Genomic DNA, 26,599 nt, shown 5'->3' with positions numbered 1-26,599 from the left:
ATGGATTCCGAAAGGGTTCGTCCACAGGGAGTGTATCCTCAAACAAAACCTGCTTTGTCTTGTTCCTCCAAATGGCACACGTGCAAGATGGCCCCATTGCCATAGTGACTAGTACATAATTGCCTCGCACCAATTAATTCTGGCTAATACCTCAACATCGCTTTCGGGCTTTCCTCGTGCTCTCCCATTACATAAATGTCTGCCATTATTTCGGCTTTTGAGTTAGAGATACTGTACAAATAAAGTTGTAATCATTACATTTTCACTGGCTTGTGTGGTATTCTAATTATCTTGACATGGTAGAAGCCAAAACGTCTGAGGAGGAAACAAGGAAAGGGGAAGTATCATATGCTTCAGTTGTGTGCCTGGAGGCTTGAATAATTTTCCATCGCTTAAGAATCTCTTGTTAATTGAGCTCCGTACCGCATTATCTGCAATTCTGCCGACTTTACACACTTTGGCTGTACAAAGGAGACATGATGGTCTTTTTTCATATTATCCTCCATCTGTCTGCATTTGTGGGAGATGGAAAAAAAAACATTTTTCATATTCCACTATCTGAACTCCTACACAGAATGTGTAATTTATAAATGAGAGCGAGAGACTTCAATACTCTCCTGGAGCATAAATGCACTTCTCTTTATTGAGTAGAGCTTCTACTGTCTTGGAAAATATTTCTCAAGGCAATTTATTGTTTATTTATTTTCCTCAGTCAGAACCAAGACAGATGTGCCTTCTTACTTGAAAGAGATGGCTTAAAAGTGAAGAAAAAAAATGGGAAGGAGAAAAATAAGTCAATTTCTGATGGATTTCCAAAATGTCGTCAACAGAACACAATAATTGTGTTTTGTTTTTTTTCGTTTTTTGGGGGGGGGGGGGGGTTATGTGGGTGCTATGTTGTGGTTTTTAACACCTTTTACCAGTGCAGAATGTTGAATAAGCCAAAGCAGTGAGTAATTGCAAGCTTGTTAATTCACACTCACAGTGTTAATACTTTTCTGTGAGCAAAAAAATTAAGATTTCTGAAGCACCGCAGTTGAATATGCTCATCAGATCTTTTTTCTGATGTTCACATTTCCAACTAAATGAAGACAGACGATTTCATTTATTTGCATAATTTATTTCCTGTATTCATTTGTTATTCATAGGATACGGAAAATTGGCAGGCATGTTTCCTCCTCTGTCTTCTGCAGATTTCAGCACTCGGAGCTCAAGTACTACGGAGGCATTTAAGTTCTAGATTGAATGACTCACTTTGTCTTTTCCCTACATGAGTGGCAAGACTGCCCAGTTTGCTGGAACGTTTGCTCTGTGATACTGTAGCTTTTCACAAATCCTGGCAGACTTACCATTAGGCAAACCTAGGCAATTGCCAAGTAGGGGGAGGAGCCTCATGTGAGCTTGCAAACATTTCAGTAAATTGAGGATATTTTGCAATGTCAATGTCGCTGGTTTGAATCGTGGTGGGGAAATGTTTTTTGTTTGTTTGCGCTAATTCTTGTGCGCTAATTCTTGTTGTCTGCTAATTGTTGTTGCTGATAGTTATGTTTGCTAACGCCTTTCCCTGACAACTTACCCTAACCTTAACTACTCAAAGTTAATGCCTAATACTGCATTTATTGCCAGACCAAAATACTTTGAAATTCAACTCTCTTTCTCCGTTTTCGAGACTGCAAGGATCACAGTATATTTCCCACTATTTCCCACTGTAGGAAGCCTACTTGAGAAAATCTTCGGGAAATTGCAGGAAATGTGTATTACATTCCCCTGCCGAATTGGTGGATGGGGCCTTAGATTGACCTCTGACCTCTGCCCCTGTTCACAGAAATATGATTTGACTTGAGGTCTCCCAGGTGTGAGTCAGTGTTCCACCACTGCTGCCTCTCTGCTTCGGGGGTTGGCGGCCTGGATGGCTAACTCATGAGTCACTTCATGTTGCTCTCGGTAATGTTTATGTAAAACAAATTATCTTTACTCATTGGCCTTCAGGAATAACAGCATTAGAGGTAATATATCACCCGTGGCAATCATAATTACAAAGTATTCAAGATGTGTTATTTGGAGCTTGGCTTGAAGCACAAAGATTAAATAATAAATCTGATATGAAATGAATGGAACTTTCAGATTGCCATACTTCCATTTTATAAGACACACACCCCTACACACAACACACATGCACACACACAGAAATGCGCTCAAGCATGCATTTCCACATGCACACACACACACACACACACACACACAGAGCTACCTTCATCAAATCAAGCCAAGTCTCCATGGAAACTAGAGTAGACTGAAGGCGGAAGAGAGCCTTAATCACTTGATAAGTACTGCAGACTCCGTTCTGGTCTGGGCCAATTCATCCAAACTCTCAATCTGATATCAATATCAAGGAGTCCACAATGACGGGATCCATGGAGCCTTTACATTTTATTACCCATTAAGTTTTAAAGGCTGACATCTGGACAGTTCTCCGATACGTTCAGCTTGGGGTTAATTAAAACTGCTGTGATCAAGTCTATATTTCTACTAGAACTGACAGGACTTAATATTTCATTCTGATTCATTGAATACTAAACTAGTGTTCTAGTTATCCAGCATTCCAGAAAGAAGATGTGAGACTATTATCTTTTAATCAATATTAATGACCGATTTGGAAATTGCGCCGAAATTCTGTCACGTTTATTGTTCGCTGATTCATATTATATCTCAATGCTAAATCTACATTATAAAAATGCATTGACACAGGATTGATGAAAAGTATTGACATTCTTCATTGATTGTATTATCTCGTGTTTCTCACCTGTTTACCAGACAGATTTTTCCCCCCAAATAATAGTAGCCCAAATGATTTGTTACCACACTCAGCACAAGACACAAGCAGTCCAACTTTGTCACGATCACGATCATCATTTCGCCAGTTCCGACACTCCCTGGAGTAAACCGTACAGTATGTGATGTTACCATGATGTACTACGAAAGAAAAAAGAAGCAAAGCAGTGATGGATGAGCTGGTCCCTGGTCGTCGTCGTCTAACTCTAGAGAGACGGTGCCTGGGACTGTATCTCAGTTTCACAACGAAGCACACGTCCCCCCTACCCCCCGAGGCACTGCTCACGCTGTGAACACTTACTATTCCCCTAGGAAAGAGGGACAGCTGCCTACTATAGCTGGGGATTCTCTGGAATTTCCAACAGTTAACTATTTGGTCACACTTTGCATGAAGTGGCTCTGTACTTGTGTAGCAGCGCCCTAACAACTCTATTAATACCCGTATTGCTGTAGTAGTTGCATTGTAATTGAATAGTTATTAAGTTGAAGTTGTTATTTATATATGCTATTTAGCTGATGCTTTTATCCAAAGCGACTTACATTGCAGTGAGTGCATACATTGCAGTATATATGGTCCCAGCAGGAATCGAACCCACGACCTAAGCGTTGTTAGCGCCATGCTCTACCAACTCCTTATTCCACAAGTGGAATAAGGAACAGTCCATATACCGCTATCATGAAGACCGATCATTACTTTATGATTTCAATGCAATCACGTATGTTAATGCAACACTGAGTAATACTAGTCTTGTGTTACAATACCTCCAAATCATGCCTCTTTTGGAGGTCAGTCCAGAGAATTTTAGATGAGCCGATCTGGCTTAGTTTGAACTGGACAGAGCGATGGGAGCACACGCTTCTTGGATGTTACATTCCAAGAACCCTCCACATGCTCGTAGAAACGTTGCTTGTTGTTACTGTGTGTGTTCTGGGTAGGACTATTTTGCAGAGAGATGTTACCGTTGCTAGATTGCAACATTGAAGTAAAAGGAAGAAAACCTGAAAGGAAAAACTGAATTCTGCCAGGACTCCTCCCAAGCAAGGTATTTCATTGTTTTGACAATCGCAAGGTGTCGCAAGGCATCACTCATTTCAAATGGGTTTCCACCCCTTTGTAGCTACTTTCTGCAAAGGATTTCCCCAAAGTTGTCACCAATCTTTTGCACATGAGGATGCAGAAACAATATGGGATGAACTGTATTGAACTAACGCGTGTGATGGTTATAAGTCTGAGAGTATGTTTATTTTTTGACAGTTGTTGCTGGTAGCTTAGCTTTAACGATTATATTTAATATTGAATCATATAAAACGGATAATATAAATGTTGAATTATGATGCCGAGTCAATCTTTGACAGTGATTTCCCGCATTAATTCAAGCATCAAGAGTGAGCTGTGCATTGATCGCAAATACTTTTTAATGACTCTTAACCACACCTTGTCTTGGTGTGTGGGTTTGCATGCGTTCGTTCGTGTGTGCGTTCTTGCGTGCCTGCATGTGTTTGCACATCTATATCAAGACAGCACATTAAGAAGATGCGTAATTCACATTGTTCATAGAAAATGCTCTGCCCTGTAATGTTTTTGGAACATCGTATCCATGGTAACCGGGAAGCTGAGCTATGGGAAATTGGACCAGATTGTGACCATGTCAAGAGAGCGTTGCACGTGGGGGAGTCCATGACGCATGTTAACTCATAGGTGGACAACAATGAATTCCAAACAGGCTGCTATGTGAAGCAAAATTGATTTTGGCTTTCATTTACCTTCTTGCTAAGCTGACCAGTCAAGGCCTGTGTGATAGGAGCTGTATGACTCATGCAACCATGCCAACTCTAATTGAATGATTAGAGATTCAAAGTGAATTTGAGTCATACTGCCAGCCTTGACAGTGAGATGTGCTCTATGGTGGTTTGTTTGAAGCCTTCTTACTTACTGTAGTGGTACTGTGAAGTACAATTCCAGAGCAATAAAGCATCTTACATCCCTTTAAATGAATGATGCATCCATATTCTATGATCCATGAAAATAAAATACATATTTAAATACTAGACACATGCACAGGGGGATGTACTAATGATTACATTCACGGAAACACAAACACACAAACAGCAACACACAGGAACGCAGACTCACACATGTCCACACACACGCACACGCAGGCACGCACGCACACACGCACGCACACGCATGCAAAAGCTTGGCTGGATAGACTGACAGTGAAAGAGGTTTTTGGGGACTGCCTGGGGAGATGGAGAATTGGCTTGATCCTAATTACATTGTCCTGCTGGGGAGAGAGTGTGCATCATTATAGCCATTAAGTGTAATCATACCCGATTAGGGCCAGCGCTTGCATGCACACGGGCCAGCCTGCACCAACCAACAGAGGCATTGTTATGGACCCATTCCCTAAGACTTACCATGTCACACTCATCACATGTGACGCTAAACAGCCTCAGTCCTTCTAGTTCAAGTTCAAGTTCATTAGGATACTCACATGACAGTTTACGTCCCTACTGAAATACACAAGTATTGTGTAACTCTAGCCAGATATTATAGCTGCTGTTTTCTTCATCGTTGCGTTCGATTTTGGTCGGGACCGCGGCTTTGTTTCATTGGTCACAAGTGATTGATGACTACAGTTGATTGGTAAATGGTTGTCATGTGTCATAGGTAATGACTTAAGGAAGATGGATCACCTCGAAGAAAGGTCAAATGGCTTTGAATGGCTGTGAGGTGACAAATGACTCTTTCTATTACATGGGCCAGCTTTACTGCACATCCCTTTACTGTCCTAGATAGCGCTAAAACTCAAGCATTTTGTGTGCTGCCCTACGTTTGACGGTAAACTTTGAATTACAATGTTTGCATTACCGTGTAATTACTCTTGTATGTGCAGCGTAACAAGTATTATATTGTCATTTTGTCAATTGTCATCTTATTAATGAACAGCAAGCAGTGTGGCAGATGTGCATCGGCTGGATAATTAAAGCAGTCCATTGTGTGGTAATGTCAGTCCTTAGAGATTTATTAGCCGAATGTGGCTCATGGAACAGGCATCACTCTGCCGCAAAACAGTATTGCTGGCCCACTCACACAAGCTCAAATGAGTCTCACATCTTGCGTCCTCTGTATTGCAAACACACGTGACCGCCCTTGGAAACACACATTGTACTGTAAACCAGCTGCCACACAAAAGAGCGAGTAATTCGATGGTACATGTGTAACGTTCAGTTTTTTTGTCTTTGTGTTTGTTGTTCATTTACAACCTGTTTTACTCACGTCGTTTTTCGTTTCTGTCACTTTGTTATCTGCTCTTGTGTGTTTTCCCACTCGTGTAATTGTCTGCCCCGCCCCGATTGTTGTCACCTGTTTCTTTCCTTCATTCCCTGTGTGTTCCTCTCTCTCATGCCAGTTCGTTTATTGTGCCTCAGTGTCAATATGTCCCAGCTATTTCCCTCGTGTCTAGTTTTCATGGTTTTCTTTGGTTTCTTTGTTTATCTTTGAGTGTTTTTTGACTTCGCCTTTTTGCCTTCTACCTGTTGGCCTTGCTCTTGGATTTCACTACCTGTGTACTCTATTTTGCCCACCCCTTTCTGGATATACGCACCTATTGACTGCCCACCTGTCTACCGAACCTTTTGCTAGTAAAAGCTATTCTTTTGTGTCCTGAGAGTCGTGCAATTGAGTCCTCTGCCCAAGTACTCGTTATTTCAACGTAGGGGCATTTCAACTTGAGGAGTGAGTTTACCATCTCAACTCGGTTACACTCAGAATGTCAAGTTAGCTTATGACTCATGTCAGTCAGGCGTTGGGTTGACGAGCGGTTCGATCCCAGTTAGCTTACACTAACCCTGACCCTAATCCAAACCATAACCATAATCCTGAGTACAGTGAAAGTACAGTATAACAATTACATAACAGTTTAAGAGTAAGTACAATACTACTTTCACTGTACTTAATATAGTAATGACATGGTAATAACGAACACTGTAATGTAAAGTGGGAGTGGTAGGGGCGAACTGCGTGTACTGTACTAAGTGTTGCTTAGGAGAGTGATGGCCGAGGCTCCGTCTACCGCATTACAGACCAGCAGGGGATCCCCGAGCCATCCGGCGAGCGCTGCCTCCCTGCTATCACATCTATTACTCTCCGAGGATACACATGACAGCAACGAAGCCATAGAGGTCAACTGTAGTTCGCAGTCCAATTAACAGCTCAATTAAAGATAGCCGATTGTGAAATAAGCTGGTGTGAGGAAAAAGTACACCCGAGGGAATGTGGGGGACTTGGGTTGATTTGCATTTCTAGCAGTTTAGCACACAAGCATCAATTCACACTTTAATCTTTTCACAAGAAAGAAAGGGTCTACCGTACCTAGAACCACTAGTAGTTATTCAGCTTGTCCCTGTAAGAGAACCCTTTGGTTCTTTGGGTGTAGAACTCATTTATCTATTTATAAGTCCTAATAAAAGGCTGTTATGAAACATTATTGGGCCATTAGTTCATTCCTCTCCTACACTGTTAAAAAAAGGTGTTGTGAAACCCCGAAAAACTGGTGGAACTGAGCTGCCACCAATTTAAAGCATTCTAAACCTTTCTTTTGCTGGTGTTTGCAGACCCTACATGAAGTACTGGAACACACTGTTGTGAACTGAGACATGTTTAGGATGTACTGTATGAAACATTTCATCACAAGATGCTTTGAAACACGCATGGTGTGTTGTTACACCAATAACTCAAGTACCTGCAGCACCTTAAGATATCAGAAGCACCTCTAAGATGTGTTAGAGGTGAAATTTAGAGGTGTTTGAGCACTTATACTGTACCAGGATGTTTCAAATCACTTCATGTGTGGAATTGAAACACCTCTTTTTGGGAGCTCCAAAACACTCTTCCCTCTGAGGTTTCCAAACACTCTTAATGATATGTTTTTGTACACTCCACATTGGGAGTCATTGGGAGTCCTATCTCTGATAGGGCGAGATAATAAACTCCTCATCGGGAGTACAAAAGCTGGTCAGAAAGGTGTTTTAAACAATCTTGTTTTTCATTGGCTGCTGAGTTACATTTCATCACTAGCACCCATTGTTTGCTTAGCCAATGACATGCAACAGGAAGCATTAAAAAGTACGGACACACCTCTGCCACTAATGCCGACGGAAGTTGTGTGAATCTGAGTGAATCTGCATTTTGAGGTTTTTCGCTTGAATGCCACAGCCTATTTGAGTATTGTTGCTGACCTTGTGCATCCCTTCATGGCCACAATTTACCCATCTTCTAATGGCTACTTCCAGCATGATAATGCATCATGTCACAAAGCAAAAGTCGTCTCAAACTGGTTTCATGAACATGACAATGAGTTCAGTGTTCTTGAGTGGCCTTCCCAGTCACCGGATCTCAATCCAATAGAACACCTTTGGGATGTGGTAGAACAGGAGATTCACAGCTTGAAAGTGCAACTGAATAATCTGCAGGAATTGCTTGATGCAATTGCTTGATGTCATTATGGACCAGGATGTCAAAGGAATGTTTCCAACATCTTGTGGAATCAATGCCATGAAGAACTGAGGCTGTTTTGAGAGCAAAGGGAGGCCCTACCCAGTATTAGTATAATGTTCCTAATAAAGTGTTCAGTGAATGTATATCGTTCCTATTATAGTTCCTATTATATATATATATATATATATATATATATATATATATATATATATATATATATATATATAATGTATTATATGGTATGGTTAACTGTCAATGTCTTCTTCATCATTGTTTTCATTACTTGTTTGTTTGTTTGATTTGCAATTTGTGCATTTTGATTGACTGTTCACTTACGGTATCTGATTTGATGGATGACACAGCCTGACAAAACATACACACATACAAACAAACTGTGTTTTTATATTAGGATATTGCTTTTAAGTGCACCGAAAAAAAACAATTTATTTTATTTTGACAGCACTGCTCTTGCCTCTTGCTACCCCAACAATCAGATTTAACAACTGTTTGGGTGGTTTGTTGCGCTGTAATGGTGTGTTCAATCACATTCAGTGTGTCGCTTATATTTGGTTTACATTCAAACACCAAATCTTAACTTGGGTACACCACTTTTTATGGTTTAAAAAACGTAATGCTTGCATGCACATGGGCCAGCCTGCACCAACCAACAGAGGCATTGTTATGGACCCATTCCCTAAGACTTACCTTTGGTTCACTTTCTTCTTGGTGGTTCTCTGTGGCTCAGTTGGTAGAGCATGGCGCTAACAACGCTCAGGTTGTGGGTTTGATTCCCGCTGAGACCATATATACCGAAATGTATGCACTCACTGTAATGTAAGTCGCTTTGGATCAAAGCGTCAGCTGAATGCCATATATTAAATGGCATATATTCTTTGAACAGTGCAGTGGAGGGTGAACATGCATTTGCTGGAAATAATAGAGTCATTTGCATCTGGTTATATTGCTCTGGAGCTATGGTAGGGGGTCATGTTATTGTATTATTTTTCCATGCTGCCCATTAGTTAACCTTGACTTCCATATTAGTTTTCCCCTTTGGACGTTAACACAGAGAGGGGGCAGCTAATGTATGCGTAGCCTGTGTAGGTGCCCGGGTCAAAGGTGAAGGTCAATTCGTACTGTATGTGTTTGCGTTTTGAACCAGCCCAGGGACTACGATTGGGAATTAGCTTCAGAATTAAAGCCTGCCGCATTCGCATTCACGTGTTGGCTGAGATGTGCGTGTGCATGTATTTTCCCTGTTAGAATTAATGTTTCCAAATAAAATAAAATAAATCATTTTACAGCATTTACATCATAGGTCAATAGGTCTGGGTCGTACCTCTATAGGGATGGAGGAGAATGGTAAGAAGAATGGGCTGTCACGCCAGGGCCCATCGTCTAAGAAAGAGGGGGAGTTACACTCCTTTCCATAGGAGGGGAAGAATACGAGATAACACTATCCCTTTGCAATTAGCCCAAGGTCTCCCCCTCCTTTGGCAAATAAAGAAAGGGTACTGCCTACTAATTCAGACAGAAAATAGTTTTGCACCCCGTGAACCATTTTATAAATGACTTGGATAAAAACTAATCACAGAAAATCCAGGGGCCACTAAGACAGAGAACAGGGATGACACTATAATTAGTTTGGTCCCAGTCTAGATCAGAATACAGAGTGTTAGAGGGGGCCATGATGGGAATGAGAGTGGAATGATGGGAGATTTAAGCCCTGGTAGCCTTAGCATGGCGGCTATCACCATTCAGAGGTTAGCTTATTTTAGATAAAACTACACTCAATATATTCACGTGTCACCAAACACCTGATTAAAACACACTGTTTTGCAATGAAGGTTCTCACCATTCCATAGACTTCCACAGTCATGATGACGACTTCCGGAGGACATCCTCCGACCTGTCAGAGCTCTTGCAGTATTACGAATTAACATCTTCCCCATCTAATCAATGGATCAGATCATTAATCTATTCCTGAAAACATAAGCATAAACAGCTAGCACTGCTAGTGCACAAAGTCTGGTGAGAGAGAAAGAGAGAGAAAGACAAAAGTTGTTTTGAAGAAATACATTTCTGCACTGAAGTCCCCAGGCGAAGTGAAGAGGTGAGAGGAAGAGAGCGTGTGGATGTGAGAAGAAATTATGCAACAAAAAAGTAAAGTGATGCTGTATGTGTGTGGCTGCTATGAAAGTGAACTGTGTGTGCGGGTGATCAGATCAGCCACAGCAGATGCAGGGAAGAGTGTGCGGGTGCAGTACAGCGTGTGTCTCGCTGTCACCTTGATTCCTCCAATGGAATTCTCCTGTTCTCCTTCTCTCATTTCATTTGTAGGCTAGGTTGTAGCAACCTCATGATGGGTATGTGGTGGGCAAATTCGAGTATCATGCCCCGGGGGTGGGTATGTAAATAGCCTCAACCTTCGAGCTAGGTGAATGGAATATGAATGACAGTCATTTAATATGCTGTAATAGAAATAAGGCCATGCCTCATAAAAAATGTGTGTGTGTGTGTGTGTGTGTGTGTGTGTGTGTGTGTGTGTGTGTGTGTGTGTGTGTGTGTGTGTGTGTGTGTGTGTGTGTGTGTGTGTGTGTGTGTGTGTGTGTGTGTGCGCGCGCGTGCGCGTGTCTGTAATTACCCGTATGTGTGTCTCTCTGTATGTGTGTCTACACACACTTGCTTTTAGAACATGAAGTGATAAATGGGAGGAAACACAAGCCATGCGCCATGGCGGGTGCCGGGCACCAGGAGTCTCCCTGTCAACAATCCCTAATGGCCGGCGACAGGCCTTATTAGAGGGAGTGTAGCGAGGACACAGGCGGAACTGTCCAGCCCTCACCGGATCTCCCCTCTAAGTGGGAATTATCACTCGCCTTGTGTTCAATAATGAGGATATGGCTGCTTTCCTAAAGAGACAGTTGTACCCTTTCTCTTTGTGTGTCAGCCAAGCGCTCGGATCATTAGCCAGTCACCCCTTAAAGGGGACTTTCCTGACTGTTGGACTGTCATTGGGTTCTCTTGAATATGCAGAGGGGTGACATCTCTGACAAGTGGGTTTACTGTTAGAAAGCGGGTGTCATCGTGTTTTTGTTGAGTAATTTGACTCTTGAGCTCAGTGAGGAGGAAAAAGCTAACAGCAAAGTCTCCTCTGTAAGTGAGAGAGATAACATATATGGAGGATAGAATATCATTTTTAAAAAGACATGCATTTACTTTTATATTAATTTTGACATTTTGACAGTTTTGATATTTCCCCCGTCTGCGATAAGCTTCATTATAATTGCATAGCTGTTAGCGAACAATCACATTTTCTGTGGAAAATGTCACCTGAAGCTTACGCCACAACAAAGGGACAAGGGGATCTGAAATGTGTAATCTGGTTGAAAAAAGGTCAAAAAGGTCCGATTTTCTGGTTCGATGTCTCTAACGGTATTTTCTCTAATGACGAAAGTCCTGACCGTGGTCATTAATCAACAGCTTGTTTACTTTGTTTGTTTGTTCCTCATTCATTGATGACATTTAGCTTACTAATGATCTAAACATTGATGACAATAATATGACAACAAAGAGAGTGGTATACAGATAAACACTGTATGTTGTCCTTAATCTAAGAGTGTGGGAAGCTATTTTCATCACCACTCAATCCTAGCTCGTTTTAATGGTTTTTAATAACCAGATCACTGTTTTTCAAGGTCTTATTGCCTACACGATTATCATGGTTTTCTGAGCATTCTGAAAAGATTAATACTGACAGCTGACTGACAGGAATGCTTAGGTCTAAAAGCAGACCTTAACAGTTTACAAACAGATCTCCGTTAGTCTGGTTAGCCTGACATCGGATTTCTATTTATCCAACGTCTATGGCTACATTGTAGATGCCATGACAAGAATAATATATACATTGGCTAAAAGCCTAGAGAGAAAGAGAAAGAGAAAGAGAGAGGGGGGGGGGGGGAGAGAAAGAGGGAGAGAGGGAGAGAGGGGGGGAGAGAGAGAGAGAGGGAGAGAGAGAGGGAAAGACAGATAAAGATAAAGAGAGAGAGAGAGGGGGGGGGGAAGAGGGAGAGAGGGGGGGAGAGAGAGAGGGAAAGACAGATAAAGATAGATAGAGAGAGAGAGAGAGAGAAAGAGAGAGACAAACACAGAGACACAGACAAGAGAATAAATCTGTTTCTCTGAGGTCTTGCCCTGCAGGTTTTAAGTTCAGCCTGTAAAAATGCTCTAATGGATATAAGGGAGAACAAGGCAATGTTCTATGGAATCTCATCTCTCACAATGTCTCTCACCATAGAACATCCTGGCAAACCGTAATATAAGAACGGAACGAATGCATTTCAACCATTTAAGTGTCAATTCATGGAAATAACACCAAATATTTCACTCCACAGGACAAGAATCATATGCAAAACCAAGGATATCCTCTCGCAAAACTCATGTTGCAAAATGACAAATAAAGCAAATAATAGCAAAAAAAGTAAACCACCAAAGCATATCCTGAACCGCAGGAAGACATTAAGACATTAAGCATCGTTGATATTTACCACCATAGATATGCACTGTACTGTATGTGACCCCATTAATCCCTGGGAGAGAGAAGCACCTCTCAAAAATGACAAAAGGACCATGGAGGCAGATAAAGTTGCCAATCATAAACTGGGGCTTTTCCGGGAATATGAACTTGGGGGGGTGTTACGGGAACCATTTCCACACCAATGCCTGATGGTGAAAGCTCCCATTGTGCCACACCAATCACAGACAAATATGTGACCTCATTAGTATGGCAACATCAATAGCATCTAGATGCTAATGCTTAGTAATCAGATGACAAGTGGAATGCTTCATTCCAGGCTTCTACACTTGCCACTTCCATTATGTGTGAAGCAGTGGAGGTTGGCGGAGGTAGAAATTGGAGGAGGCTCATTGTAATGCATGGAATGAAATGAGGAATGGTACCTCCGCCAGCCTCCACTGGTGTGAACCATGTTTTACAAAGGACTAAACAATAGGGCTGTTGTATTTAAGAACTTGAGCTCGTTTTGAGGATTGTACAAGAATGGCAGTTAAACTGTATTTTCTCCCTTCTTGTTCTTCTTTTCCTCGTCTTATGTTTTAGTCAAAGGGGATTTTTAGCTCAAGTGAATGTGTATTGTTAAATTTGAGGGCTTTGCATGTAAGTGCCGTGTACCGTGCCGATGTCCAAGCCGTGACTCCGGGGACCGCTCAGACAATACGTCTTATTCCACAGACAGCTTGGATCTGACCACATCCTGCCAACTTAAAACCCATTAAAAACACGGAGAGCCGGGGAGAGATACAGTGAAAATATTGACCCGTTCTGTACCCCGGGGATGGCGGGGAAGAACAAGAGGATGAATGCCTACATAAGCCAGAGGAGGAGTGGAGACATGGAGTGTTTTTTAACCGGGTTAATTTGGTAGGGGTTGTCTGACACGGTCTGTGGATTGAACTCAGCAATAAAAACAGTAGCGAATAGTGAGTCCTCGGAGAGTGTTTCCTAAGAGAGAGACTATTACGCTGACGACAGTTTACAGTGGCAGGCCCTCATGAACAGTAAGCACGATCCAACCGTCTTGGCATTCAACATTTCTTGGATTGCAGTACTTCATAATTGGTCCTGTGTGGCTCACTTCGTAGAACATGGTGCTAGCAAAATAACATTGGGTATATGATTCGGTGCTTGGACCATATAGAAAAAAATCTAATTATGCATTAATTGTACTGTAGGTTGCTTTGCATAAAAGCATCTGCTAAATCGTGAATACAGTATATCATTTCAAAAAAAGGTGTAATGAAGGTGTGTACAGTGACTCCACAGTGATATCTTTTGAGCTGAAGTCATCCAAACATGAGCAGGGGACAAGCAATGAGTAATTGGCTGAAAACATCATATTATTCCAAATTTCACATCACTCATTACAGTGTTGACACTATTACGGAGATAAGTCTCCTTTCAACCTCACTGTGTGTACACACACACGTGCTCATGCACGCACGCACGCACGCACGCACACACACACACACATTTATTATTTAATTTACTTATTGCCTTTGCAGTGTGTGCAGAGAAATAGAAGGACACAGACGGTAGTCTGTGCTAATTCCTAGAAGCCCCAAACTTTTAATTAGGACAAGCCACAAAACAACAACAACATTAACAATAGAATACAAAACAATAAAAGGGTAATTATCATGCAGTCATACACTGGCTGCCAAGAACTCCATAAAACTAATTACCAATGTCTGACAGATGGTTGGGGGGTGGTGAGTAGTATTAGAGAGGTGTGTGTGTGTGTGTGTGTGTGTGTGTGTGTGTGTGTGTGTGTGTGTGTGTGTGTGCGTGTGCGTGTGCGTGTGTGTGTGTGTGTTGTCTTAACATTCCACTGGAGAACAGGTGATTTATCTCATCAACAATACATTGGGAAAAGAGAAGTACAGGGAAAAAAATATGATTGACACTTTCTATTCACCAGATTTGATGGAGAAAAATGCACTTTGATTAGGATATATACAATATAGGGGTGTAAGCAGCGAATGCCTATAATAATTATTATTGTTCTCCTGCATCTGCATTTTTGCAATGGAATGCAAATAACGTTTACATCGTATAGCAGAGGAGCTTGCAAATTGGCACAATGGTAAAGGTGCACTCTGTCATGCATTGTCATGCCATCTGGCCACAAGGTGGCGCGATACCATGCAATTGAAAATACACATTTGGAAAGGCCAAAACATTCGCCACATATGACCGAGAATTCAGAAATTTGGAACGTCTGTCTCTTCAAAAGGAACAAATTTGCCTCAAGGGCCCATAACTTCTGCCATGATGGATTTTCCGCCATTTTGAATTTTGTGAAAAACACTCAAATGACATCTCCTCTGCAACGGACGATCTGCATGAAAATGTATTTATAGCATCTATGGACCAAGGTCTATCAACGCAAACAATTTTTATGCAAAGTTTAAACATGGCTGTTCTGAACCAATTAACTTTAATGAGGGTGTGTCCTATTATTTTACATGCTTAGAAATCAGACATGGTGGGGTGCATCACTAACAAATTTGGCAAAGATATGTCTAACACTCTCAGGACCAAACATGTGCAGTCATATTCTGATCTGTCACATGGTGGCGCTATAACAAACACATATTTATATCTCTTCATCTGGTTGACTTAGAGTCATGCAATGTTGCACAGATGGTCTGGGTTATGTACTGTTGAGATCAAGCGTTTCTAGTTGGGAAAGCCTTGGGAAATCTTTTGCAGAAAGTAGCTACAGAAGGGTGGAAACCACTTTGAACTGAGTGATGCCTCAAACCAATCAAATACCTTGCTTGGGCAAGAACAGAATTCAGTTTCTCCTTCAGGTTCTCTTCCATTTTCTTCAATGTTGCAAGCTAGCATAGGCAACAACTCTCTGCAAAATAGTCCCGCCCAGTATGAAAAGATGCACACAACAGCAAGCAACCATTCTTCGGGCATGAGGGTTCTTGGAATGTAACATCCAATGAAATTGCGAGCACATTCTCCCATCGCTCCATCCCGTTCAGTCCAAACCAGAACAGCTAATCTAAAATTCTCCAGACCTCCAAAGGTGCTGTGAATCTTTTTTGATTTAGAGGTATGGCTATGCAAGTTCACCTAACCCCTAAAGTTTGGTTGTGTTTGAACACAACTCTATTTGGCTGTTTGGTGGCGCTATTCGATGTTTTTGGTTTATGTTGTTTTAGCTAATCTAATGAAACATTTTACATGGAAAGACCTTTGCCCATAGGTCAAATTTCAAGCCGCAGAGCGGCTTTGGAGGAGAAGCTAGTTATAGTCTGCTACTTGATCATTGAAAGCACAACAGAATACATCATGAGCATTTCTCAGGTTTTTCAAAATGACAGGAAACGTTAACAAAACTCTATATCAGTCACTCGAAACACATCACAGTCATTTTTCCAAATGTTATACTGGTGTCCTATGAAATATGCAGCACGATTCTGTACCATAGCTTAGACCGAGGGGCATTGATCTTGTTGAGTAAAATGTAACATGTGGTAATTATTCAAACAGATGATGTACTGTATGTGTTATAGATTACATTTGGTCAATTTCCTTCATTTTGTCCTCCATGGTTAAGTGATGTAAGGCCTCTACATCTACAGTATGCTGTGACATGTAGTTAGTTTAATGGTTAAATGGCACCTAATGGCACTTTCTACCTTCTTTACCCACAGGAAATGGTGAATACTACCCACTACTCATTTCAAAATAATATAACATATTTTTTATACATAAGATACAATGAAAAGAAAACAAAGAGTCAGTGAATAAGTTTGAAATACTATAGCTAATAGTAGTTTATTAAATGCTTTGAAAGAGATGGCTTTGAGAGAAAGTAATCGGGGTGCAGGTGGGGGGAAGGTTGCTGGGGAGAAATGGGGGTGAGGGTGGTGGTGGTGGTGGTGGTGGGGGGGGGGGGGGTCTTGCATGGAACAGATGGAAGGGGGGGGGGGGGGGGGGGGTTGGGGGCTCTTGAGGCAGTCACCGGCTATGTGGACCTCCTGTGGATGAGAGAAAGAGAGAAAGGGGGAGATGGGTGAAGTTAGTACAAAGAACAAAATAGTTGTAGTGCAATGCAGGGTAAGTGTGTGTGTGTGTGTGTGTGTGAGGAAATGTGGGAAGTGGTCCGTCAGTGGGACATGCTGTCCATGAGCTCCTGTAGGTGCTGTTCCAGGAGGTTGAAGAGCTCAGGGACCAGGAACTCCTGACAGATGTACCAGTCCAAGTCCTGGCCAAACATGTCGTCAAGGAGATGCATCAGGCCATCCTGGGACAAAACACATAGACGAGAGATTTAAATCACTTCTAGTAATGGATATCATAACAATATTGACAGTTAGAACAACATTATGGACCCAAACGAGTGATTCCAGGCAGAGCTACTGTGTCTGTGAAAAGATGGTGGTAAAACAAAAGAAGTTGCCTTTACCTGCAGCTGCACCATGTAGCGTTCAGCCTCAGGTTCCCACCTGGTCGAAGTGGGCAGGAAGGAATAGAGTATGGAGTAGAGGCTCTCCAGGAACCCACTAGGTGTCTTCAGAAGAGAGAGGCGGGAGAAGACAGTCATATTAAAACAAAGTACTGCTTCAAGGATAAGACAGCAAATAAAGAATTATTGTAGCTTGTTCTAACAAACACATCAAAGCATGTGTCCAAATTGACATTATTAGACTTACAGCAAACTCCATGGGCCTGACGCTCCCCATCACACCAAACAAGACAAGCTCATAGATCACGTCAATGAAGTTGGCGTGGAAAATCTGGAAAAGGAAAACAGGATACGTAATGGATTACTTCAAAGAACTATTACACTGAATAGAATCCATAAAGTAGACCTGAATGATTTAAAAGAGTTATCAAACAGACCTGAGCCTCAGCCAGCTCTCTGCTGATGTCAGCACGACTAGCAGGGTTGTCCAGGTAGCCAACAAGGTGATCAAAGGCACGCTGGAACTGGGCCTCGTCCTAAAACAAAGCAAAGAACAACAATGTTAGAGCCTAACCCTAACCCTAAATAGGCAAACAGTATTTTCACATGTTCATTCACTCACAATTAAACTAACCATTGGAAGCCAAAGCTTACCTTGTTGTTAGCCTGCACCAGGCCAGCCAGGAGGACCTTCCCTGCCACATACAAATAGTTCCTGCTCTGGATGTCACTGAGCAGCGCCTTAGAAGGGGGAAGACAATTGATGAGACACCGACTTTCACTGGGGCACAGAACAAGAAGAACATGGAGAGAAATGATGATCCACTCACTGTGAATGCCTGGCGCAGGGATGCCAGCTTGAAGACAACGTCAGTTGTCTCCTTGGTGGCGAGGTAGTGGCTGTGGGAGGGAGAGGATCATGTTAACAACAGGACATATGAATGATTATGCAAAAGTAAAGACAAAGTAATGTCGGCAACACTCACCTCAAAAGAGGAACCTCGCTCTGCTCCGGGGCCAGGTCATCCTCCCATCCCTGGAACAATAACAAACATTCAACTTCAACAACTGATATTACACAATACAGCAACACCTTAAGACCTAGAGGCTGAGTGTGTGTGTGTGTGTGTGTGTGTGTGTGTGTGTGTGTGTGTGTGTGTGTGTGTGTGTGTGTGTGTGTGTGTGTGTGAGGTTTACCTCGTAGCAGTACTGAGGCTCAGTGGGCTGCTCCATGGGACTGTAGAAGAAGCCGGCCTCAGTCCAGGAGGAGGGAGACAGAACACCGTCCGGCTGTAGGTGGAGACTAGCGTAGGTCACCATGACATCCGTCTGCTGTTTAAAACAAAGACACAGAGACTTGGTTTGGGCACAACTCTATCAAAGCTACTTAAAACACATCATACACTGGACAAGATACAATTTGCTTTATCTACCTTGTAGGCACCAACGACCGTGGAGACAGATGTCTCGTTGCGGAGGATAGACATAAACTGCCTGATCCTGCCAGCTACCATCTGCAACAAAAGGAAAACAGAGGAAAAAACAATTCAACAACTGTTTTAAAGACAATTGCAATCATGTGAGATGTGGTGGTTCTTCTTCCCAGTGGTTGGAATAAAGGGGAGATCTTACCTGGATGCCAGTAGCTGACTGCACCACGTTGCAGGTGTACGGCACGCCCTTGAGGACAAAAAGCATAGAAGGACATTGTTGACAGTGTGGGAACTAAAGAAAAGTGATAGTTCAACATCTTGTAGGTTGGTAAAGTGTCTTTGGTCTTACCTCAGGACTGAGTCGGGATGTCTCCCGGGAGATGGCCCACCAAAGCTCAGTCTCCAGGCCCCGAAACGTGCAGGTGTGGTGCATCTTGATGTCCACCTGCTTTGAGTAGAAATAACAGAAGAACTTCAGTCAGACTCAGTGAAATAACAGTTAACAAACAAGTTCAGTGTAAAGTTTGCTCTGACAAAAAGCAATAACAAAGTAGAGAAGTCAGCTAGGTCGGAGATGTGATGCAAAAGTACCTGGGATCCTCTAAGATGAGAGCTGGAGTCACTGAACTGATAAGTTCGACAGGCTCCAACTAGAGGACCAGCAAAGCTCTACATGAAGAGAATTGAGGTTACAATACATAAAGATAAACAACAGCAACGAAGTGAGTGCATTTTTTGGTGTGAAACAAGTCTTACCCTGATCATGACAGGCCCACAGCACATGGGACTGAACACGAATGGAAGCAACTGCCAGGTGTGTGCATTAAGGTCCTAAAAGAAGCAAAACAATGGTAAGATTTGTGTCCTGTACTATGAAACCCAAACCACTAAAATGTGACACACAAGAGTACATGCTGGAGTCCTAGCTATCTCACAATCTCACCTCAACAATGATCTGTGGCTCCAGATGTTCCTCTTCCAGGGCCAGGTGGGCAGGCTCTGGAATATGGGGGACATGGGCACAGCAAACATTTAATGAATGATCATATTAATATGGCAAGACAAATTGGAGCAAAAACGTTCACGTTCACATATGTCATGTTGTGTTAGGATAGCAACAGCCAAAAAACAGCAGCAACAACCTAGACAAGAGATGCTAAGTCATTTGCTTTTCTGTACATCCAATTTCTAACTTACAATGTTTATCTAAACATAATACGAATCATAAATACTCACCCTCTGTGGAAACATTCTCCTCCACCAACTGCCTGGTCTCAGCATTAAGGTCCTAAAAGAAGCAAAACAATGGTAAGATTTGTGTCCTTTCTCTGTACTATGAAACCCAAACCACTGAAATGTGACACACAAGAGTACATGCTGGAGTCCTATCTATCTCACAATCTCACCTCAACAATGATCTGTGTCTCCAGATGTTCCTCTTCCAGGGCCAGGGGGGCAGGCTCTGGAATAGAGTAAAATGATGTACACACATTATACTCAGCTAAGTGAAATAGCTAGCTATTCAGCTAGAACCTCATAACAACAGTCAATAAACAAAACAACCTAGCGATGCAAAGTCAATACTAGCATTAGCCTTGCACTACATCCAGCTTGAGCTACCTTGCTTACTTTAGTTACAGTATAAAACAAATCAAATAAAATCACTTTACCCTCAGCGACGATCTCCTGGATCGGGCCCACGACGGTTTCCTCGGTCACGGCGACGTCCTCCCGGTCCTCGATGGCATCCTCCCGACGACGACGACGACGATCCCGATACCTGCCAAAACAACCACAACAACAACAACAACCACAACCACCAGCATCTGCCTCTACCTGGTCACCAGCGATGGGGGTCCCACGGGCAACGACAGGCGGCGGTCCACCACGTAGTCTCCTCAACAAACGTGAAAATCGCCGCGGCATTCTCTCACAAGCTGCAGGGATCGATGCAAAACATCAACTGAAGACCGTTGCTATCTTTCCAGCGCATCAAACATTCGATGGAATGTTATGGACATTCCTTTTTTTAGGTGTCACCATGGTGATATGACTTTTGGGAATTGATTCCATAGCAACGAGTCAAGGTGCATTTTATGACTTTGACCATGTGAAGCTTTTTTCTTGTTTCAAAACAAAATCGATCTCTATCACCATGGTGACACCTCCAAAAAAGAACGTCTCGGTCGTTCCATCGAATGTTTGACGAGCTGGAAAGATAGCAACGGTCTTCAGTTGATGTTTTGCATCGATCCCTGCAGCTTGTGAGAGAATGCCGCGGCGATTTTCACGTTTGTTGAGGAGACTACGTGGTGGACCACCGCCTGTCGTTGCCCGTGGGACCCCCATCGCTGGTGACCAGGTAGAGGCAGATGCTGGTGGTTGTGGTTGTTGTTGTTGTTGTGGCTGTTTTGGCAGGTATCGGGATCGTCGTCGTCGTCGTCGTCGGGAGGATGCCATCGAGGACCGGGAGGACGTCGCCGTGACCGAGGAAACCGTCGTGGGCCCGATCCAGGAGATCCTCGCTGAGGGTAATGATTTTGTTTTATACTGTAACTAAAGTTCGCTAGGTAGCTCAAGCTGGATGTAGTGCAAAGCTAATGCTAGTATTGACTTAGCATCGTTAGGTTGTTTTGCTTATTGACTGTTGTTATGAGGTTCTACCTGAATAGCTAGCTATTTCACATAGCTGAGTATAATGTGTGTACATCATTTTACTCTATTCCAGAGCTTGCCCCCCTGGCCCTGGAAGAGGAACATCTGGAGACACAGATCATTGTTGAGGTGAGATTGTGAGATAGATAGGACTCTAGCATGTACTCTTGTGTGTCACATTTCAGTGGTTTGGGTTTCATAGTACAGAGAAAGGACACAAATCTTACCATTGTTTTGCTTCTTTTAGGACCTTAATGCTGAGACCAGGCAGTCGGTGGAGGAGAATGTTTCCACAGAGGGTGAGTATTTATGATTCATATTATGTTTAGATAAACATTGTAAGTTAGAAATGGATGTACTGAAAAACAAATGATTTAGCATCTCTTGTCTAGGTTGTTGCTGCTGTTTTTTGGCTGTTGCTATCCTAACACACATGACATGTGAACGTGAACGTTTTTGCTCCAATTTGTCTTGCCATATTAATATGATCATTCATTAAATGTTTGCTGTGCCCATTTTCCCCATATTCCAGAGCCTGCCCACCTGGCCCTGGAAGAGGAACATCTGGAGCCACAGATCATTGTTGAGGTGAGATTGTGAGATAGATAGGACTCTAGCATGTATTCTTGTGTGTCACATTTGAGTGGTTTGGGTTTCATAGTACAGAGAAAGGACACAAATCTTACCATTGTTTTGCTTCTTTTAGGACCTTAATGCACACACCTGGCAGTTGCTTCCATTCGTGTTCAGTCCCATATGCTGTGGGCCTGTCATGATCAGGGTAAGACTTGTTTCACACCAAAAAATGCACTCACTTCGTTGCTGTTGTTTATCTTTATGTATTGTAACCTCAATTCTCTTCATGTAGAGCTTTGCTGGTCCTCTAGTTGGAGCCTGTCGAACTTATCAGTTCAGTGACTCCAGCTCTCATCTTAGAGGATCCCAGGTACTTTTGCATCACATCTCCGACCTAGCTGACTTCTCTACTTTGTTATTGCTTTTTGTCAGAGCAAACTTTACACTGAACTTGTTTGTTAACTGTTATTTCACTGAGTCTGACTGAAGTTCTTCTGTTATTTCTACTCAAAGCAGGTGGACATCAAGATGCACCACACCTGCACGTTTCGGGGCCTGGAGACTGAGCTTTGGTGGGCCATCTCCCGGGAGACATCCCGACTCAGTCCTGAGGTAAGACCAAAGACACTTTACCAACCTACAAGATGTTGAACTATCACTTTTCTTTAGTTCCCACACTGTCAACGATGTCCTTCTATGCTTTTTGTCCTCAAGGGCGTGCCGTACACCTGCAACGTGGTGCAGTCAGCCACTGGCATCCAGGTAAGATCTCCCCTTTATTCCAACCACTGGGAAGAAGAACCACCACATCTCACATGATTGCAATTGTCTTTAAAACAGTTGTTGACATGTTTTTTCCTCTGTTTTCCTTTTGTTGCAGATGGTAGCTGGCAGGATCAGACAGTTTATGTCTATCCTCCGCAACGAGACATCTGTCTCCACGGTCGTTGGTGCCTACAAGGTAGATAAAGCAAACTGTATCTTGTCCAATGTATGATGTGTTTTAAGTAGCTTTGATAGAGTTGTACCCTAACCAAGTCTCTGTGTCTTTGTTTTAAACAGCAGACGGATGTCATGGTGACCTACGCTAGTCTCCACCTACAGCTGGACGGTGTTCTGTCTCCCTCCTCCTGGACCGAGGCCGGCTTCTTTTACAGTCCCATGGAGCAGCCCACTGAGCCTCAGTACTGCTACGAGGTAAACCTCACACACACACACACACACACACACACACACACACACACACACACACACACACACTCAGCCTCTAGGTCTTAAGGTGTTGCTGTATTGTGTAATATCAGTCGTTGAAGTTGAATGTTTGTTATTGTTCCAGGGATGGGAGGATGACCTGGCCCCGGAGCAGAGCGAGGTTCCTCTTTTGAGGTGAGAGTTGCCGACATTACTTTGTCTTTACTTTTGCATAATCATTCATATGTCCTGTTGTTAACATGATCCTCTCCCTCCCACAGCCACTACCTCGCCACCAAGGAGACAACTGACGTTGTCTTCAAGCTGGCATCCCTGCGCCAGGCATTCACAGTGAGTGGATCATCATTTCTCTCCATGTTCTTCTTGTTCTGTGCCCCAGTGAAAGTCGGTGTCTCATCAATTGTCTTCCCCCTTCTAAGGCGCTGCTCAGTGACATCCAGAGCAGGAACTATTTGTATGTGGCAGGGAAGGTCCTCCTGGCTGGCCTGGTGCAGGCTAACAACAAGGTAAGCTTTGGTTTCCAATGGTTAGTTTAATTGTGAGTGAATGAACATGTGAAAATACTGTTTGCCTATTTAGGGTTAGGGTTAGGCTCTAACACTGTTGTTCTTTGCTTTGTTTTAGGACGAGGCCCAGTTCCAGCGTGCCTTTGATCACCTTGTTGGCTACCTGGACAACCCTGCTAGTCGTGCTGACATCAGCAGAGAGCTGGCTGAGGCTCAGGTCTGTTTGATAACTCTTTTAAATCATTCAGGTCTACTTTATGGATTCTGTTCTGTGTAATTGTTCTTTGAAGTAATCCGTTATTTTTTCAAAATCCTGTTTTCCTTTTCCAGATTTTCCACGCCAACTTCATTGACGTGATCTACGAGCTTGTCTTGTTCGGCGTGATGGGGTGTGTCAGGCCCATGGAGTTTGCTGTAAGTCTCTTGATGTCAATTTGGACACATGCTTTGATGTGTTTGTTAGAACAAGCTACAATATGTCTTTATTTGCTGTCTTATGCTTGAAGCAGTACTTTGTTTTAATATGACTGTCTTCTCCCGCCTCTCTCTTCTGAAGACACCTAGTGGGTTCCTGGAGAGCCTCTACTCCATACTCTATTCCTTCCTGCCCACTTCGACCAGGTGGGAACCTGAGGCTGAACGCTACATGGTGCAGCTGCAGGTAAAGGCAACTTCTTTTGTTTTACCACCATCTTTTCACAGACACAGTAGCTCTGCCTGGAATCACTCGTTTGGGTCCATAATGTTGTTCTAACTGTCAATATTGTTATGATATCCATTACTAGAAGTGATTTAAATCTCTCGTCTATGTGTTTTGTCCCAGGATGGCCTGATGCATCTCCTTGACGACATGTTTGGCCAGGACTTGGACTGGTACATCTGTCAGGAGTTCCTGGTCCCTGAGCTCTTCAACCTCCTGGAACAGCACCTACAGGAGCTCATGGACAGCATGTCCCACTGAAGGACCACACCCCACATTTTCTCACACACACACACACACATGGATGAATACACACTATCAAGCACATGCACACACACATATTAGTTTATTTATTCATTGTTATTTTCACTAACTTTGCCCTTCCCCCCCACCCCTCTCTCTCTCTCTCTTTCTCTCTCACAGGTGATCTACAGCTCTTCATAACCCCAATTTCGACCCCCCCCCCCTCTCTAAGCCTTTATTAAATTAAATACATTATAATGCAATAAACTACAACTATAATAAACTTTATTTTTAGTTCAAACTAATATACTGTGTCTTTGTTTTCATTTACCTTTGTATTTCATTTGTATCAAAACGTATCTGTTAAGTTAGTTTGAAATGACTGATTGGTATTATTAGTTAGTTAGATAAGTTAGTTATAATAATAATAATAATAATAATAATAGTAATGCATTTATTTTGTATAGCGCTTTTCTCTGTACTCAAAGACACTAGATTGCTAGAGGAGGAGTCTGTTGAGGACTCACTGTTGCAGTTGTCAAGCCTGGAGGTAACAAACACATAGATGAGGATCTCTGCATCACTGAAGGACAGGGAGAGTCCAGAGACCGGCAACATTCCTAAGGTGGAGGAAGGCAGTTTTAGCCATGTGTTGGACATAAGGTTCAAATGAGAGGGTGGAGTCCAGGATGACGCCGAGGTTACAGACCTGGCTTGATGTGGAGACAGTGAAGCCATCCATGTTGAGGGTGTAGTCTTTGTTAGAGGGACTTTGGACCAACAAGTCTGATTTCTGATTTGTTGCAGTTCAGTTTGAGGAAGTTGCATTGCATGTAATAAGACTAACAAGTGGAAACTCCTGAGAACCTCATTCACTTCATCCTGTCTTAACATTCAAGTGCTACTTTGTTTTGATTGCATTTCTGCATGCACACATTGAGAATACATGGCCTTCCTGACTCCTTATCACAAGTGTTGCCTGTGCTAAATGTGGTGAATGAGACAAGACTTTTAAACAGCAGGTGCATGGTCAATATGAATGTATGTGAACACGTACTGAATACCAAATGCTGGGGGGCTTTAACGCTTAACTTTGTCATGAAGAATCCCTCTATAGCTCAGCAGAGGTTTGCCACATTGAGCGGTGGAGCAACTCCATCTACACAAAAGTTGAATAGCTTACAAATCACAGATTTGAGGAGATTTGCCCCAAATTGGTACATTTGCACCTTCAGGGGAGGATTATGTGCTTCCTGATGTCTTAAATCCTGATTGAGGATGTCAGGAGGGAGTTTCGAGGCTTTTTTTCATGCTCATGAATTATAAATGGTGTGAAGGTCATATGCATATTTCGCTTGACACAGGTTACCCTTTGAATATGACAGTATTTGCACTTGAAAGCAGGAAGAGAGACCTTGTTACTGGGATTAGGTAGCCTGTGTACTGCCTGTGCATTTCAACATCATTTTGGAATTGCACATGTCTCTTCCTACACATGAGACACTAAAGAAATTGAACTTTTTAGAGCAAAAAATAGAGAAAAACAAGCCAGCCAAGCTGTGAGTGGGAGAGTCAGAATGAGTTGTGTCAAGGTCATGTTCATTGCGGATAGATGTTGTTGCAGTAGATTTTTATCTCGTAGACTTTGTTTAGGGAGTGTTTTACGAGCACGGAGAACTGAGACGTTTTAGCAGAAAGTAGAGGAAAAAGGGTCCGTTATCACCTCCGAACTGTCAAATTGAGAGAGATGGAGCAAGTAAATGCTTTTTGGGTAAGACAAGCATTCTCAAACATTTTTCTCAAACAGACACAAACCATTTGAGTATACATTAGACCATTAAACTCAAGTGACTAAAGCAACTCAAACTCATTCTTTATAATGGAAATCTGGACTATATTTGTGCATGTCAGTGCATACTAACAACACATTGACATGT

Source organism: Argentina silus (assembly GCF_951799395.1).
Source record: "Argentina silus genome assembly, chromosome: 18".
Taxonomy (NCBI): Eukaryota; Metazoa; Chordata; class Actinopteri; order Argentiniformes; family Argentinidae; genus Argentina; species Argentina silus.
Note: the sequence above shows the minus strand (reverse complement) of the source record.